Source organism: Leptosomus discolor, chromosome 20 (genome assembly GCF_034619465.1).
Source record: "Leptosomus discolor isolate bLepDis1 chromosome 20, bLepDis1.hap2, whole genome shotgun sequence".
Lineage (NCBI taxonomy): Eukaryota > Metazoa > Chordata > Aves > Leptosomiformes > Leptosomidae > Leptosomus > Leptosomus discolor.
The window spans coordinates 9,773,250-9,791,736 of NC_141410.1; the positions used below are offsets into that span (position 1 = coordinate 9,773,250).

General features: G+C 40.1%; 1 protein-coding gene across 2 annotated transcripts in view; it reads left to right on the forward strand.

Moving 5' to 3' along the window:
* The window catches only part of PLCH2 (phospholipase C eta 2), an 83,112-nt gene that overhangs the window by 26,246 nt on the left and 38,379 nt on the right, over positions 1 to 18,487 (forward strand). The window lies entirely within an intron of this gene.

The window sequence follows — 18,487 nt, forward strand, 5'->3', positions numbered from 1 at the left end:
TTTTAGTTTACAAAAAGTCACAAAACATGTTAATGCAAAGCATCGTGGTGTTACTTGCAGCGTGCTCAGTGCCAGAAAAATGTCAGGGCATTTTACCCTCTATCTTAGTTGAAAATGGAAAACATATTACCTTGCAAGCTGTGATAGTTTTGATAGGAACATTCAGGTAAATTGGTGTTTTGGTTGAACAGATTGTTGGTGTTTGTTTTTACTGCTTTTATCCCACAAAAATAATTTTATTGCGAGAAATCTATCTTGTACGCAGAGTGCTGGGCTGCTTTACCTTTTCTCTGCAGAAAGCACATGTGACGGTGTCAAGGGGACCTGGGGAGTATTTTAAATTACAAAAAAAGGAAACTATATTTCTGCACTGGATTATGCAACCCTATGGCATCATGAGATGCAAGGCTGGAAATGTCCCGTTTTACTGGATGTTGTTGAATTTACTGTTTACAGAGTAATAAACGTATGGAAGGATCTTGTAGTTTGCTGCTCTGATTGCGTTAGTCTCGGTAACGGTCTGAAAACATTTGGCAAAAAAAAACCCCTTAATTTGAAACTTTCCAACTCTTCATATGTTAAAAGAATGGTGATTTTGTTCTGTGTCTAGCCACCTGCCGTTTTTTCCTGTGGTAAAGTACACTGGTAACTATGGGAACAAAAATTTAAGAACAGACACCCACATGTGTTGAAGTTGATTTATAGAAGGTCTTGAAGTGATGCCATGAATTGTGGGATATGGAACTATCTGGCATGGAGTTTGATGGCTTTCTATAACAGCTAAGTATTCCTATTTGGGATGTCCTTGGCATTGTGGATGTTACATTTCCCAGTTTGTCTGAACTGCAGTGTAACGTTGTGCTGCATTTCCCAGTTGCCTTATTTCGTCCCCAGAATTGGTAACACTCCTTCCCTGGGCTGGGCAATAGGATCTGTTATTTCTGTCAGGAAATAAATCTTAGAATGTGATAATATGTGACAGCAGTACCTCTGGAGCCTAGGGATGCGGGATGAACGTGCAGGTGAATATATAGCCAAATTATCCTGTAACCTTACAGTGTGTAGCACCGTCACAAGGCAAAGCCTTGGTTATTAGTTGAAGCTTAAGTAGTTCATGCCGTTGCTCCAGAAGTGCTTGGTCCTTTCCTCGTTGGCTAGCCAGGATGGTGGCCAGAGCTGAAGTGCTGTGGCTGTGTAGCAGAGATCTGCGATAGGCTTGTGGTCTCTCTGGCCTGGGGATCTGGAGCTGCCAGTGAGCCCCAACCACGTGCTGACGCTGCATCCAAATGGGCTTTAAGGACCCTGGTAAAGGTTGCAGTGTTTTACAGGTGAGAGAGGAGCAGCACGTCAGGTACAGTGCTGTGCTTTGCAGCCTTAGCTGAACAGAAGCACGATCACATCTTTGTTGCATGGTGGCTTAGCTGTTTTAACTCGAAGTGTTAGCTGAATGCTGCTGGTCAGCAGCACTACATTGTGCTTTCTCTGCACGGTTGGGAAAGCAGGAATTGAGAGAATTCTTGTCCTTTTTTAGTCCCTTCTTAGCACTTAAATCTTTGTGATGTGATAGCGCCACACCGCAAGTCACTCTCCTGCTCTGGCTAGTTGAACTAGATAGCTGAGCATGAAGGAATTGGGGCATGCTATGCTTTGTGTGATGTGGAACTGGCAGTGGCGTAGGTTTGTGCCATGCCAGCATTGTGCTTTCCAAACCAGCGTGCCCATGACCTTTCCCTGGCACGTATGCGCTCCTGGGTGTGATTCGGAATCCGTGCAAGCCGGGTAAAAATGTGTCATTGATTTCAAGAGTCAGTGGATTGGCTTCTTGTTTAGAAATGTCCTGTGTTTTCGGCTAAATGTTACTTGTAGTGGGAGCATCTTTTACTTGTAAAATGCTTTGGTCTCTCTGATAGCACACTGTGTTTCCTTCAAAAGATTTGTGTGAATTGTGAATGTGCTCAACTGTTTCTCTGACTCTTATTCTGTGACCCTGTTTTAACAGCATAACAAAAAAATCCCAGAGAAATAAAACATTTTCTTTTATGAAATTGTTATGATACAGTAACTAAATACTGATTCTGAATTTATTACTCAGATGTCAGTAGTTAACATTCCATTTTTAAAGAAAAAGTAAACCCTGGAAAAGCAACAAGCTTTGATCAATTTGAGTGGCAAATCAGTGAATTAGTTGATCAGCCTTAGCTGTTATCTTGTAATTCGCTCTGTCTCTTGATGAAGTTGTGAAGAATAGATGGTGTTGAATGGGAGATTTATGTCTAGGGCATGTATTGAGCCTAGCCTGTAGTGGGGAAGCCTCCTGTCCTGATTCCCTGGAGGTGGTGTCTCAGAGACATTTTCTGGGCCTCAGCACTGGCCCTGCTTCTCCCTTAGGATGCAGGACAGTGATCTGTTGATGACCTGTACTTGCCTGCAGGGAATAACAACAGTGGCACAGAAAGAGTAAACCTGGAACGTGCTATTAAATGCCTTGCATGATGTAGTTGTCACCGCTAAGAGAAAGGGCTTGTTGTTACAGTGAGTCCAAGATTTATTTCAGGGTAGACAAAAATGCAACCTGGAAAGCCGTTTTGTAAACAGACTTCCTTGATAACAGTAGTCTGGATGTAAGGGTAAGACATCCCTTTCGTTGTTATTGTCTCTGTTCTAATTTCTTCTCTTTCTGACGTTCCAGGGCAACATAGGAATAGTTTCACACAGGTAGGATTCAATACTGAGGAAGAAAGAGAAAAAGATAAATCAATAATTAAGAAAAAATGGCAAGATAATTTGACACATGTACATGGATTATTTTTCCACAAACCACCAAATCAGATCAAAATTTCATGTTTGTGCTCGTATCAATGGATTTTGATTAATTTTCATAATTAGTTTTGGAGCCACCTTTCTTGCGGACTTGAAAAATAATCATCGCATCAAAATCTGGTAGCTTTGAAAGGTGAAATGTTACCTCCCAGAATGCTTATTTTCTCAGCATTTTGTTTTAAATAGTAAGGCTTCCATTACTGAAAGCCAGTTTCCCTTGTGGGCACAGGATGATGCTATGTCCTTCATAAATTTGTTTTACCTGTTAGGTGAATTTATTTAAATTACATACGCTTGTATAAATTGGATGGAAAACACTAGAGGAATACTGGATTCTATGAGGATTTGCTGTGTGCATTCAGAATAGATATAGCTGCTGCATATATTTTGCCTTTAAAATACTCTAAATTAGTTCTTGACTTGCTTTTAGTGGGGACTGGAGTCTTTTAATAGCAATTAATTTACTACCACATGAAATCTACGTTGCTTTCTGTGTAAAGAATTGACCCTGATTATCCTTAAGTGGTGAGTCACTAGTCAAGCAGACTATCTATGAAATTATAGTCCTTTTCACAAGCTCGGAGGGTGACGACTGCCAGACCTCAACCTATTATGCAGCTTATGGTTTCTTTATATGTAAAAAAATCATCATGCACGCAGTACCCTTGTGTCTTTTGCCATTGCCACTGTTAGGTATGTTATATCGGGTTGAGCTTGCACAGTGCCGTACAGCAGCAAGGGCCCTCAGTGTTTGCCCTGACAGGCATATATGAAAAATGCAGTGGACGCAATAGGAATAACCCAAATGCGATGTGGTGTAAAGACATGATGCCCCAGGGGGCTTTTGGAATAGGTGCTCCTCAAGTGCTCCTGAACGGGGTTGCTGAGGAGATGATATCTCAGGGGACGTAGCTAGTGTTGAAAGCGAGTAAGCAAATAAGATAATTTGCTGAAAACAGACTGGAGGCAAATTCTGAAATCATTCCTTAGATGGAAAGGACAATGGGATTCATGCCTCAATGATAATTGTAGGGGTTTTGTGTTAGATCTTGCAAAGGTCTTGGATCTGTCTGGAGTGTTGACTGATCCCTAACATGGAAAAATGATACAGAGTGGAAACAGCAGGACAATCTAGCTGTGACGACTGGAAACCATGAATGAGACTCGGCACTTCTCGTTTGGAAAGGCTGAACGAGGTGGGAGAAAGGTAATTGTAGGCATTACACAGCACCTCACATCCACACTTCAGTAGGTTGAGGTTGAAATGGGGCGTTACAACGCAACAGCGCAAATGGATTGACTTCACTTACTGCGGTTGGGGTGTTGGGGTGGGGAGAGGATCAAGAACAACAATGCTGCTAAATCTGTGTGGGGTGGGTGCCTGCAGGGTTCTGTGGTACATATGCCATGTGTTTTGAGTAGGATACTGTTATCCTTGTTACCCTGTCAACATGCATCAGTTTTCCTTTTCTAAAGGAGAGAGAGTACTATTTTCCACTCATTTATCAGTCCTGCTTGTTTAGATTTCAAGTTCTCAAAGGCACAAATTGTCTTATCCTGTGTATTTCAGTGGCGTGTAGGACAGGCAGAAGCTATTCCTGGTTGGAACTTTTAGGCAGCATCGTCATATAAAGATACTGAAATGCTTTTCTAGAATTTGGGCAGACCTCAAAGGTCTGCATCTGCCTTCTTGTGCGTTGTGTATTGGTGCAGAGCATAAGATAGTGTGCATTGTTTGCTAGCCATTTTCCATTAATTCTGCATTAATATTTCCTTGCAAGTTAAAAAGGAGGGAAATACATGGTCTTTGCCAAGAAAAGAAATCAGACAGAAATCCAAAGATTTTTGTCAGTAACCATAGACTTGCCCTCTCAACTTAAGCAAGTATGGGAGGACACCTTAACAATACGTAGGATGCTATACAGACACAGGGGTGGCTTTAAAATAAAAACCAAATTTTTTTCCTTCTTAAATGCAGTAGCACCCCATTGATGTTTTTTGCCTACTGAGTGATATACATCCCAGAGGAATTAAGTGAGTTATCTTTTGTACTTATTTCACAACATCCACAAGTTTTACCTTCAGTTCTTTTTCGAAGGAGTGAGGCAAAAGACATCCAAATAGCCTATCTGAGAGTGGGGAGACAAAGAGTTAATTAAAGATTATCCCAGGTGGCCGAACACTTGAGTTGCAGTGAAAGGCTGGTAACATTCATTGAGCTCCTGTGCTGGTTTCTACCTGTCAGCAGCTCCTGATGTACTACTGTACAGGGAATAAAAAATGAGCTTGCTCAGACCAGAAGCAGCAAGCATCCTTAGGAACCTTCTGACGTTACATTGAAGACCAACGTGCAATGTTGTTTTTCTCGTTATTTGAAAGAGTCTTTCGAAAGATCAGTGATGTACATATGGTCTTTGCTGCTTCCTCTGGTGTTTTGTTCACTTAATTCTCTCACTGGAATATGGATGATGCAAGCACCATTAAATGCCTCAGCCCAGATAAAGGTAAGGGGAAATGTTATTTTAACCACCTTTTTGATGGAAATTAGTTTCACTATAAAGAAAACTATAGTTTACAGAGCTTTCTTGGACACTTGTTTTCTGTTAGTCACACTTAAATGCTAAAAACAAGTATGTAGCAGTTTCTTAAGGCAGCCTTTGCCGTACCATACCTTTGCCTTCTGTTACCACCAAACCTTAAATAATACATGTGTCTCTAATGGCTGCCTCTTCCTGCACGAAGAGTGCAAAGGAGGAGTGCACCAGCTATATTCATGACCCTTTTCTGCTCGCTTAGGTAGCTAGCTGTCACCATAAAGAAAGGCTTTCTATTTTTAACTGTAGACCTTCTGCTACCCACATTAGAAGAGAGAAAAGAGATGCCAGTGCTATTGTGAGTCAGCCGTATTGTTTTAGTTTTTCAAAATATGTGATTTCTAATCTTCTAGTGAGATACAGCTGCTTTATACCCATCAAACAAGAAGAGTGCACAGAATCAGTTTGGGTAGAACTTGTCCCTGGTGGAGTTAGAGCAGGGATGAATTCAGTCCTCTCTGTGAACTGCCTCAAGCTGCTAAAACTATGCTGCAGTTTTCTGCAGTTTGAACTCGGAGGTCGTACCTGCTGTACTGATGGCTTCTGAAGAAATCCTATTCATTCCAGACCAATTCTCAAGAGCCCAGTTTTTATTTTTTTAAAGCTTTATATTCTTGTTGATTTATTTGGCGAAAGCCCAGAGAGAAAACCCCTTACCTGTGATACATTTGAACTGATCAAACGCCTAGTTGCTTGTCTCTATGCATTTTTGTGTTGTATGCCTGTTAGGTGTGTGGTTTTACAACAGTTATGCAACAAATAAAGAGGTAGGACTTCTGTGTGTTCAGAAGAGCTGCTCTGTGTGCACTGCATACTGTTCTAACACCGTCACGTCTTTGGGAAGGCAGAGCAGTAGCCCTGACTCCCTGTATTTTCAACTAATAGAAAACTTAGTCACATGTTTGTTAATATCTTGTCATATCTTTTGAAGGACCAGCTCATTAAAATTCACTTTTCTTTTGTAACATGGGCTGAAAAAAATCACATCTAGATTAAAACTTTACCAAAGTGGAAAATTGCTTGGATCTAACTTGATGTTTAGGCGTTGGAACTGAACCTGGTATCCAGTAACTCTGGTTTGGACACCTCTGTATCTGTATTATTAGCATACCAAAAAGGAGCTAAAGCTGTGCTATTCATTCAGAAAGTGAGAAAAGGTAATGCAGGCAGGGGTGGCTGTACCTGTGTAGTCACTAATCACTGCAGCAAGTACTGATCCAGTAACTGAAGAAGGATGTGAATGTGAAAATTAAAGCAAATTGACTTGGAAGAGCCTCATTATTGAGCAGAATTGTAGTTTAAAAAAACCCAGGATGTCCATAGAATATCATGTGGAAAAATCTTCTATTGTAAATAGAAATGGCCATCTTTTGTTCTGTATTTTATGACCATTTTGGTAATTATATTCTTTATTAATAAAAATAATATCAAATCCAAGAATACTTCTAGTCTGTGACAGATTTAATGATTGTGAGAGCTATGCAAATAATTCAGGTAAATAATAAGAGAGTCTTGGTCTGCGTCAGAAGAATAGCAAAACATTAACCAGTATTTTCCATTGAGATTTGTTAAAGATAAAGCAGAGATGATGAGATGCATTTAGGCATTGTCAATATTTATTTAAATAGCAAAAAATTTGAAGCATATTTTAAAACTTGGTGTAAGGCTTTGTTTACCTGTGCCATATTGCTGGTAGAGAGTCTAGAGATTTGGAAGCATGCAAGCTTTACTTTTAACAAGATGCTGAGTAGAGAGGATGGTGAGAAACTATTTCCTTGTTCCAAGAAAAGAAGGTGACTTTCTTAAATCTTCATAGGCTGTAAATCTCCAGGTTTTGGATTGAGTTGGTTGAAATGGTACAGTTTGATTGAAACCTTTTCATTTAACATGCTTTTATTGATTGCATTTTCTAACAGAAGTGTTTCAGGACCAAAACCCAAAATATTTTGGTTTTGAAACTGTCATAATGGGACAGCCTGAGTATATCTCATCTAATTATTGTTCTCTGAAAGCTGATGTACCGTTGTGGATTCATTTGTACTTTAAACAGACAAGGTCCTCAAGGAAGGTATGATGGAACAGGAATTTTTGTCACCCAAAGTCCTTTTGACTTCTTACTACTAGGTTCACCTTCCAGCTGCTGAAAACAGGTTGAGAGAGAGGGGCCCTCACTTGAGGATCTCCCTGGAGAATCATCCATGTAGCAGTTACTCAGGTTCATTCCTGTTTGCAGGTAGAAAATGCTGAGACCGAGATTGAAGGATGTTCACCAACTCAGTGTTTCTGCCAGATGGTGTCGTTCTAGGCCAGCTGGTGGAAGCACCTTGAAAACGAATGGGGTAACTTAAAAGAGTAGAGCTTCTGAACTGAGTAGAGATCCATGAGCTGAAGCTAGAGGCCAGGCAGTTGAATGAAGTTTCTTTTTAAAGAGTGGCCACCTTCTTGCTGCCATCTCTAGCGTTAAAAGGAATGTGAGTCTCCTCTTACTTAGGTATAAAACGGTGGTGATGCAACTAAAGCCAGTACTCACGTAGTATAAGAATGCCTCTAGATGTACTGCTAAAACATTCATAATGAGAGATACTGACATCCTGGCTCTCAAGACTTCAATATTGCAGTGACTTGCCACTCTGTCTTATCACCTCATCTTTCATCGTTGCACCGTAACAAGGACTTCTCTTGCTCTCTTACATCTCGCTGATGATAAAAACTGCCTTTTTTGTTTATACCAAGGACAATACAGTTTCTCACCTGAGATATTGATTTACAGTCCTAAAATTAGACGATTCACAGCAGCTATGAGGAGGGTATACTCAGCTAAGTGTACCTTTAAAGAAATGTTATGCTCTTCCTCTTAGAAGCTAGAAGCTAGGTATTTGTGATTTCCTTTCATATGATGAAGGCTTCTAGTTAGTTGAGTTAAAAAAAAAAAAAAAGGGAGCCACAGCTAGAAAAAGATAGTTATTCATAGAATATTTTATGCTATTTTTCTCCTAATCAGTTCTTGTGAAATGAACAAAATCCTGGAACATCAATGTATGGATTCAACAGCAATCCCATGAGATAATTTTGGTCATTGAGAAGAGAATAAAAATATTCCTTTAAAATTAGTTTGTTTTGCAGTGTTCATTCCCATTGTGCACTTGTTTCTCCCACATATAGGTAAATGTTAATGAACTGGAAAATTTAATCATCCATTCATGAAACGCTGTGCAGAATTTAACAATTGAATTATCTATTCTGAAGGTCCTTGGGTTTTCAGCCGATCAGAAATAAAAATGTAATTTAGTTATCTGCTTAAAATTTCTAGAGTTGCTGTGGAACAAAATCTGAAAAGATACTTGCTTGATAAATTCAACTGAGAAATAAAGCTGAGAACATTAGTTTGTGCTAAGAAATAGAGCAGATATTTTTGGAGGCATTATTTTTTGCAGTCTCCTTCCTCAGTCTAACTAATGGGACACTGAATGAGACTGTAGAGTTTCAATCACCTTAAAAAAAGTAAAATCCTTCTACTATAAAAGGGTGATGAACGAGCAGCGTTTCATTGTATCTGATTTCTACTGGACGACTTATCTTTTATTCCATTATTATAAATAATATCGAAATCACTCAATATCAAAGATGCCGCCGCCACAGGAAGAAATGCATTAAACCTACAAATTGGCTAGCCTGTTCAGAATCACTGCTCTTCCCACAGTGTCTGAATACATCAGGAAAACAGCCAAGGTTCCTTCTTTGGACTGGAACAAAAATTTCTGATGGGAAAAGAGGATGCATGGTAGCCCAATTTTCAGCATACTGAATTTGTGAACTTTCACATTTTGATTTTCACTTAGTTTCTTTGTGCCTCTGCAGCTCTGTGCTGCCATGTAATCTGCCTGTATTTCTGAGAGCTCATGATGACCTTCATCTCCATTGTGGGTTTTAGCTTGGTGGCTTAATCCCACTGTTTTCTCTCAATTTTCAGTATACCCTCCTCATAAGGCTGTCTCAGATGACACAGAAGCTGAGAGCATTGAATGACGACAGAGATTGGCTTATTCTTAGATACAATGCAGCTTCATTTTTGACATGTTTCATGAAACTGGTGTATATTTGAAGAAATAAGGAGTCTGTCACATAATTTAAAATGTTCATGGCACAAAAGGAAGGTCTAGGAGAGTTCTGAGTCTTTTACAGGTAGAATATATTAAAATTCACCTGAAACATGGAAACAAAGTTTGTGACTTAAAATGAATTTGTGCTGATGCATTTCAGTAGCAGATGTCTTTTCTGAATGTCTTTCAATCTGTCTTGTTTTCCTGTACTAATTCTGCCTTGGAATCTTGAATTCTTAGGGAAGTTTTCATAGAAGGCGTTCAATCACATTGATGGATTTCTTCCCTCCCAACCTGCCTTAATCTCCCTTTCAGTGTTTATGACCCATGTCACTGAACAGATGGTAAAGTGCTGAAAGATCTTTAAATGTAAAGAGTTTAAGATCTTACTTCAATTAAGGGTGTAGAGACGTTTTCTTATACGAGTCAGAGGTTGGAAACAAGGTGACCTTAGAACAACACTTGTACTCTTAAAATCTTTATTTTATGCTGACACTTTTCTACAGCCAACAAAATTTCATTATTGCAGCTTTGCAAGAAAAAAGTTCAAATAGCTTTTAAAGCTGTTTTATTAGAGATATCTTGGAAATCGAATTTCCTTTGCGAAAACCAGCATCCGAATCTTTGGTAGAGTTCATTGGTAGGCTATTATTGTTGTATTTTAATCATTGAATGAAAAAACTACAGAAATACCTCAAAGATTCTGCATGTTTTAAGTGGAAAAGGGCTAATAATATTCCTACAGTTTCAGTGATAAAACATGACACACAAATCTTAATATGTTTATTAAAAAAAAAAGTCTTCCTTAAGGCAAAACCTACTCAAAGGCTCAAAACACAAAACCTGTTCTCACTTAATTAAAATAATCGCATCATTTTTTTCAGATGAGCTCAAGAGAACTAAACATCCTGGAAGGAGGCAGACCCACTGTTGTCATGATGTTAGTGCTGTTGCTAATGGGTCCCAATTCCACGAACATGCCTTCCTGTGAATAAAGTAATTTAAGGGATTTCAGGATCAGTTCATTTTAGTAATGTGACTTTCTAAGCAGTTTTGGAAAGCCCTGGAAATATTCCTGTTTGTGGTTGCTTCGCTTAAGCATCTCTCAGGGCTTACTCATTGTGGATTCCAGTAGGGAAAGGAGGCACCAGGCTGTGCCGTGTGACAGCCATTGCTGTCGCTCCCAGTGGAATTAGTGGCCTTGTAAATTGATGCAAACTGAAGACAGATGTATTTCACTGTCAACTTGAGTATATTCTGAGCCAGCGCAAAAATATGAAGCTTTGGAGCATGGTGGATGAGAACCAGAAGCTAGTAAATAACCTGGCTTCCAAACTTGCCCCAGGCGAGATGTGGGGCTTTAATCTTGAGTGTGGATTACTGTGCTTAGAGTTGCTGTCCAGATGGTCTGGCAGCCTGGAGTAGACTATAGCTCTGTGTCCATGTCAAAGGTCAGTACAGTGGAGTTCTGTTAGAATTAAGGAAAAGGCAGCTTATGTACAGTTGGGATAATGTTGTGGCCCAGCCACTGCTTTGGCCTTTCTGAGCCTGTGCGTGGGCGACTGAGTGAGTGCAGGAGATTTGATTATAACTCTCCACAGATCTGAATTTTTGCCTTTCTTGGAAGCGACCAAAAGCATCTGAAAGCGATTGTTTTAGTGAATTCTTAATATAACTAATGCAGAAGTTTTCAGTTGTCAGACAAAGCCAGAAAATATGACAGATGTTGCCTAGGCTCCATCAGCACGTGCTCCCCATATCCCTTCTCTTGGGAGGAGCTCACACCAGAAACTGGGCAGCTGTCACCTACAGACACGGAGCAGTGAAAGGACAGAGAGCGCCATGGAAACCCGAAGGCAAATGTCTCCAGGAGAGGAGAAGCTGAAACTAGGTTGACTGGTCCTGCTGTCTAGATCATGCTGCTTTAGACCTTTAGGAAGCAGCATTTCTGGCGGCAAGGGAAGAAACATAAATCACACATTTAGTAGTGAATGAGCATCACAACTTCGTCGGCTCAAGCTTTCTGTGCTCCTGCTGTTTGTGGTTATGGATGTTGGGTTTTGAACCTTTACCGTAATTGAGATGTGTTTTTAAACTGTATTTAGGGATGTGCATTTCAACGAGATTTCTTTGCTTTTGTTATTTCCCTTAGAAACATCTTGGCATTTAGTGCTTCGGAAGACAGTAGCAGCCCTGCTAACTCGTATGAAGATCTTAGGCTGGGGTATCTGATGTGTAGCTGTTACTGTAATTTCTGCAGTTTTCCAGGGCTTTTTGACTGGTGTTTACAGCTGGAAGTGCAATGGGGAGGATAAAAGTGAGAGAGAGAGCGAGCAGATAAATGGTGGTGTGCCAGATGACATTAAAAACTTTTTTCTCATTTTATGACTGGCGTTGTGGGTTGGCAATAATTTTCTTTTTATTCTACAGATATTAGGAGCAAGATTTCTCTGGGTGGGAAGTGGGAAATAGTGATACCTGTATTAAAGTTTTAATACATTATCACTGATTGCTGCCCATGTGTTTCTAAGTGTTTTAGAATCAGCCTCTTGTGATGAGGTTAGTTTGTTAATCTGGTAAACTGGGTCTGTAGTGTGTTCATGCAAGGGTAAGTGGAGTGCATGGCTGTGAAGTCTAATCCTTGTGGATTTGCAGGTCAGTTACAGCATCAGGTCTGTAATATTTACTGTCCAATACCTTTGAAAATCCATTTATTAAGTACACCTGAAATATTTTGTGTGACATCTTCAACTGGTAGCGAGCTGAAGTATAGAAATTGTGTCTGCATGCTGTTACTTGATACGCTCAAGCTTCTTGCTACACTGTGAGCCTAATTTACCTCTTGTGTTGCTTCTTTGTTTAGTCTTCTGCTTGAATCCTGATGTACAGAAGACAAAAGAGAGATCAGAGTCTGGCCTAGTGAGATTTCCCACATTGAAATATTTAGTTTTGTCTTTTCTACTTTGAGGGCTACAGCTGTTTCCTTATGTATTAAATAACGTGTAACACTTTTCTCCTTCCCTCAACACTAAAACATGCATGCTGGAGAGGAACCACCCGTCCTGATGGATGGCATTAGTGATTAAACCCACAGGTCTCAGGAGGATTACCAATTTGCTCACTTTTCTCCATCTTCCAAACCATATGTATGTTGTGCTCCTGTGTCTTCTACAAGATTGCTCTTTTTCTGTATGATGAGTCTGGCTTTTCTGCCTTTCTTGAAGCGAATTTTTTCTTTTGCAAGACTTTTGACATTCTAGCATTGTTAGTCAAGTGTTCTGAGTTCCACTTTTAGCTAAGCCACAGGCCAGCCTACAGTCTCAAATATTGTTTTCAAATCTTTTTGTGGCATGAAAAGGCTTTGTTATACTCAAAGAATAATAATTTTCTAAAGTGCCATGGAAAGAAGTCTTTAATCTGCATGTTGTGTCAGGTGAGCAAGATTTTTCTGAGGATGTCAAGTGAGGCAAGAATAGAAACCTGTTTCAATAGGCTTATATCCTAAGTACTCAGCTCAGTGTGCTTAAGAGTTGGGAGAGGGATTATGTCACATTTAACCCTTTGTTATTTGCTGTTGCTTTCCCACACTGTTACCCAGTATCCAGCATAATCAGTAGAGGGGCTTTTTGAAAGATTTTCTTTGTTTGTGATTGTCATGTTAGGAGGCCTGAAGAATGGATCGATAGTGCCAACTAAAAGGATTTAAATTAGCCTTCTCTGGGTGGGCTTTGGCTTACAAATCTAACTTTAACTTGAACATTGAAGCAGTTCTTCTTTTCTGGTGCTATAAATCACTGGCATTTCTCTGTACTGAAATAAAAACAAATCCACATTCAGCATCCTGCTTGTGCAGAACTCTAATTCTGACTGTGAAACTAATATCTTGGGTTACCTTTCACTCTCTTTCTCCCTTCCCCTTGTCCCCAGGTTGATAACACATAAATGGTTAATGCAGACTCTAGGATGTCCATGCAGAATTGATTTTTGAATTTTAAAAGGAGTACCTCTTGTTTCCTAACACACAGAGTGCCAGCTGCTGAGATTTCATTGCATGTACAACTTGGAAGACTGCAAGGAATCCTTCTGAGCAGTGCTGTAAGGGAAGAAAAAGGAGCTAAACAACTGCAGTACCTCTGGTTGATTGCAAAAGTTTGCCTTAACTCTGTCTCCTGATAATTGAGAGCCTTGAAGTGTAGTTGTATCTCCTCCCTTGTGAGGTACAACAATGTCATTCTCCCCTTTTAAGGTGTTATCTCTATAGCATGGAGATTACAAAGATGTTTACTGCTTTATTTAAGAAATTCAGAGAAGCATGTGGTAGAGCAGGTAATTAAACTCACATTTCTCAGGTCTCATTCTGGCCCATGCCAGATCTTGCTTCATCTGAAAGAAGGATCAGGATCTTTAGAACAATGCTTCATGGGTTCTTGCCTGCTGTGTAGCAGTGTTCTATTATATGGATATACGCTTCTTGGCGTTTTGCAGAAGTTGCTCCTCCTCTGAGGACAGTGGTTTGCGGTCATCTCACTAAACTCCTCTTGAAAGATGCCTTAGGAGAATGGAAGGCTGTTGCTGAAGGGTTTGAATAAATAGCAGGATGGGACAAGAGTGTACGTAGCATTATTGCCACCGCTCCCCCTTAGTGCAGACCCAGTTTGGTTATTCTTCAGAACTGATATGTGGTTAAACTCCGAGTCCAGCCTAATACAGGAACTCTGGGCATAGCTGGTGAAATAAACAGCTTCTAATTGAGAGTGAATCATCTCTGGAATTAACTACTCTAACACTTCTTCAAACTGTGAAAGGAGGAGTAGGAAGCGCTTAATGAATGTGTTTTTAAATGGGCAATTTGTGTTTAGCTCATCAAGCTGGAAGCACATTAGGCTCCTTGTACAGATCACAGATGGCAAGAGCAATTGTATATTGTACTTAAAACTTAATGTAGATTAGGAGGTTGTGATAACATAAATGACAGATTTCTGTATTTGGAGTTTAAGGCATGCATTTCAAATGGAATGAGGTAGTGAGTGCTTTTTAAAAAATTAATCCTTACCTGCTTTTATCTCTGTCAGTCTTCAAGCACCCTCACTGTTCCTGGTCTCTGTGTACAGCTGCTGTTCTGTACTGGGTAGCTGCCTGGCTTGGCTCCTAAGCAAGCGTCTTCTGTGGGGTTGTGTCAGCCTGCAAAGATGTTCCTAAATGGGTTGTGAGATGACAAGATGCTGCTAACATAGGCAAAGAAAGAAGAAGAAGAAGAAAGCACTTTTTTAAAACCTTTTTTTTTTTCCTACAGCTGTAACGTGTCACCTAAATCCTTTGACTGGATAGGGCAGAACCCCAGCTTTAGGATTAGTGCGTATGATGGATTTAGGATTTGAAGCGAACATGTGTTGCTGTGTTTGCATCATATCTAGTTTTTACTGCCTAGAGAGAAATGTTCGTTCTTTTATCAGGCATGTCCATTAAAATACTGAGGAGAACCTGCTGAGGAAAGATGAAGATTGGTACAATACTTTGAAGAGCTGTGCAAGAAGAAAATGTGATTTATTTTTTTTTTCAGACTTGGAAAGAGACTGAAGAGCTTAAGCACCTGGACAGATCCGCAGTGAAAGGCAAGGGTAGCTCAGGAGCGTAGAGAGGGGAATGGATTGTACTCTTAACTTTGCACTTACTGCAGTGGATATTGTTGGTTGGTTTTGAAGAGCAACTAGAGCCTTCAGGAAGAGTGGGACTTGAAATCTGTTAGTAATCAAATATATAAAAGGGGTACCTCTATGTAGGAATTGCCGTCAGAAGGAGGAAGCGGCATGGAGAAGCCAACAGCTGTAAATTGGTGTAATGTCTGAGTGGACACTTAGCAGCTGGTGAAGTGGCAACGGGAAAAGACTATCATCGGGAGGCCTTTCTGTCCAGAAATGGATTCATCTGCATGCCATCTTGCCTCCTGGCCCTGTCTGTGCCCGTCATGTGTCTTCTTTAAAATGTTGAGTCGAAACCCACCCAGTCCTCAAAAGTAGACACATAGGTACGTCACACAGAATTAAAAAGATTTTGTTGGGATTTTAATATTCTAAATCTGGACAGGGGAGGAGGCTAAATTTACAGTGAAACTGCTCTGTAACAACCTGAAAAATACCACTGGATTTTGGGATCACCGGTAATATTTTTATGCTATTACGTTGGAAATGTGTACTACAGAATCTTGATATCTACTAAGGCCGCCAGTGCTTGTATTCAATTCTGAAGCTGCCCTTTGTCTCAGACATGGATGCCTCAAAAACTCCCTTGCTTCGAAATAAGTTCTCAGTGGCCCGTCTGGCTGAAGAGTTTTTCTGGGTTGGTGGCAGCATCGTAGCTTCTCCAAGATGGAAAATCGGACATATTGGTAAGATGCCGGCTGAATACCTGCCACTTAATTGAACAAGATGGTATCATCTTGAAAGCTTTCATGTTTAAATCTTAGTGACAGCTTTGTCTAGCAGTAGTGTGGGGGATTGGAAAAGAAGGAAGAACTTGAGACACAGCCCTAGTCCTGGGTTTGCATGGTTGCTAGTACAATTCTTTTGGTCTTCAAGAATCTCTCAGTTATAATTTCATTACTGATTTCTTCAGTCTTCTGGAAAAGCAAATGCGAAGTTATACATTTTGAGATGAGCAGACCTTTTGAAATTTTCTATTGCATAGATAGACTCTGTCTCTCTCCACACCCATAGTAAGATAGGTTTGCTATCTGCCAGAATTTGTACACCTGTTAACTCTCAGATTTGTTCAGTATTTGTAGTTTTCAGTCTTTGAGCATTTAGAAGTATCTCTGTTGTTTTCTTCCATAGCACCTGTCACTGTACTCTTTGGGGGTTGTTTTCTGAGTACTGATATACAAAGGCAAAGTTCTTAAGCTTCACTAGCTATCTGGGAAGGTTCCCTTTTTGCTTCATAACAGCCTTTCTTTTAAGTAAATAATAAAACCAGCAAACCTAGTTGGAAATGGCTAGAGAAATGAGATGTTTCCTGTGGTAGTAAATGCATTTGAATAGCAGTCGTCTTGAGGCACTCGCGTGCAGTGAGGAAATCTGCAGCGGCCTTGCCCAGAACCACCTGTTGCCTTGTGTTTAACCCCAGCTGGGCACTTTTGTGTCCTCCTTCTCTGTCAGCTTCACCAATCGATTTTTTTTTTTTTACCAAGAAAGTTGGAGGTATAGATAGCTTAGAAACTAACGGGAATTTTTACAGAGGTCCAGAAATGCCATTGTACTCTGCTTCTGCATTTCCCTGCGTCCGGGTGGCTGATGGAGTCTCAGCCAAGAGATGGAGACCTGACAGACTGACCTCAAATTAAGCACCCTAATTTCCACCGGATTAATAGCATCTCTTCTCCCATTAACATCTCATTTATTAGGGGTTGTGGGCTTTAAGGATGGATTAAGTCTTGCGTTCTCTCTTGTATGCTGTCCCAACCTTTGCTGGCAGAACTATACAGAACTTTTCTTTTTCAAAGATACTTTGAGAATTTTTTTGCCAGTAAAAAGAACAGCAGAGAGTCCTGAAACTTACTGAGGCTTGAGTCAGTGAGAGCAAATAAGGGGGAGAAAGTTCTTGCACTAGTAAGAAGATGGGTGGTTTAAAAGGTGAGAAGGACCTGATCGCAGGGCTGCAGGAATGCAGAACAAAACAAATGAAGATTAATGAAGTTGGATGAGGTCTGCTTTTTAATTGGATCCTGGCATAATGATGCAAATCAGTCTGCTGTGCCTGATCTGTGAACACTGTGGACAGAAAATACCGTAGGTTAACTCTTGATCATGCCACTCCTTGCATGACAATGTCTGGTTTTTGTGGGTTCTTTTGGTTCTGGGGTTTTGTGTGTGTGTTTATTTTCTTTGCTTGGTTTGGGCATTTTCTGTGTGTGTGAAGTAAAATCCACCCAGTAAGAACAGTCCAGTTTTTATCCAAGAGAAAGCCAGTATCTCCCTCAATGAGTTCATGTTGCAAGGAAAAGACTGTACTTTAAATATGTAATAGTAAAGAATAAATATAAAATAGATGCATAAGTAAAATTTAAAGACTAAAAATAAATAAATAAATAATTGTTTACCTCTGTTATGAACCACAGGATGCTAAATTCTCTATGTAACAAAAGTTGGTTTTGATAGGAATTCATTTGATTCATAAGGCGATGTGTCAAGTAGGAATTACTACTCACATATTCCGTTAGTGTGGGTGCCTGTATGAGGAGCAAAACCAGGTTGCTGTAGCCAACAGTTAATGTTAAAGCTTTTGTGATAAGACCATTAGTTGAGGGAATGTCTTCAGGGTCAGAAGTGACATTCTGGGAGCCTTTATTATGAGAGTGGTATGATGAACTGCCATGGAGATTCCTCAAACTCACACAAATAAGTCATACCGCTCATAGGCAGAACTTTCAAAATATCTTCTAGTTCCAAGACTTTTCAGCTGAACAGAATTCCCACCACACTGTACTGGATTTATTCTATATGTACTACATATGTTGAATGCTTTTATATTATGATATTTATATATGGATTTTTAAAAAATTTTGATGCTACCTGTCAAAACGGAAACCAATATTCCTGGCAGGAATAGTTGGAGCCAGTCGGTTCTTTGGTTTACCTATTGATGAGCCAGTTATAGCTGCAAAACCATTTCCGATTAGACTTTTAGACTTTTAAAAGAGCAATTATCGTCTCTTCAATGGATTTGCAGCGCTGAATGTATGACAAGTGTGGGAGCCCTCTGTTGCACGTGGGAAAGCTCTTCTGGTTTAGTCATATTTTAAGGGAACAATTTCCCCTCACAGTGCACATGTGCTGGAGGGGTTTCTCTAGGTTCACAAACATGTTGCATCTTCTGGAGGCCCTGAGGAGAAATAAGTCTCTGAAATCTGTTTTCCTCTCCTTATAGTCTTGAGCAGAGCGGTGGTTTTGAGGCATACGGTCAGGATGCGTCGTGTGGGTC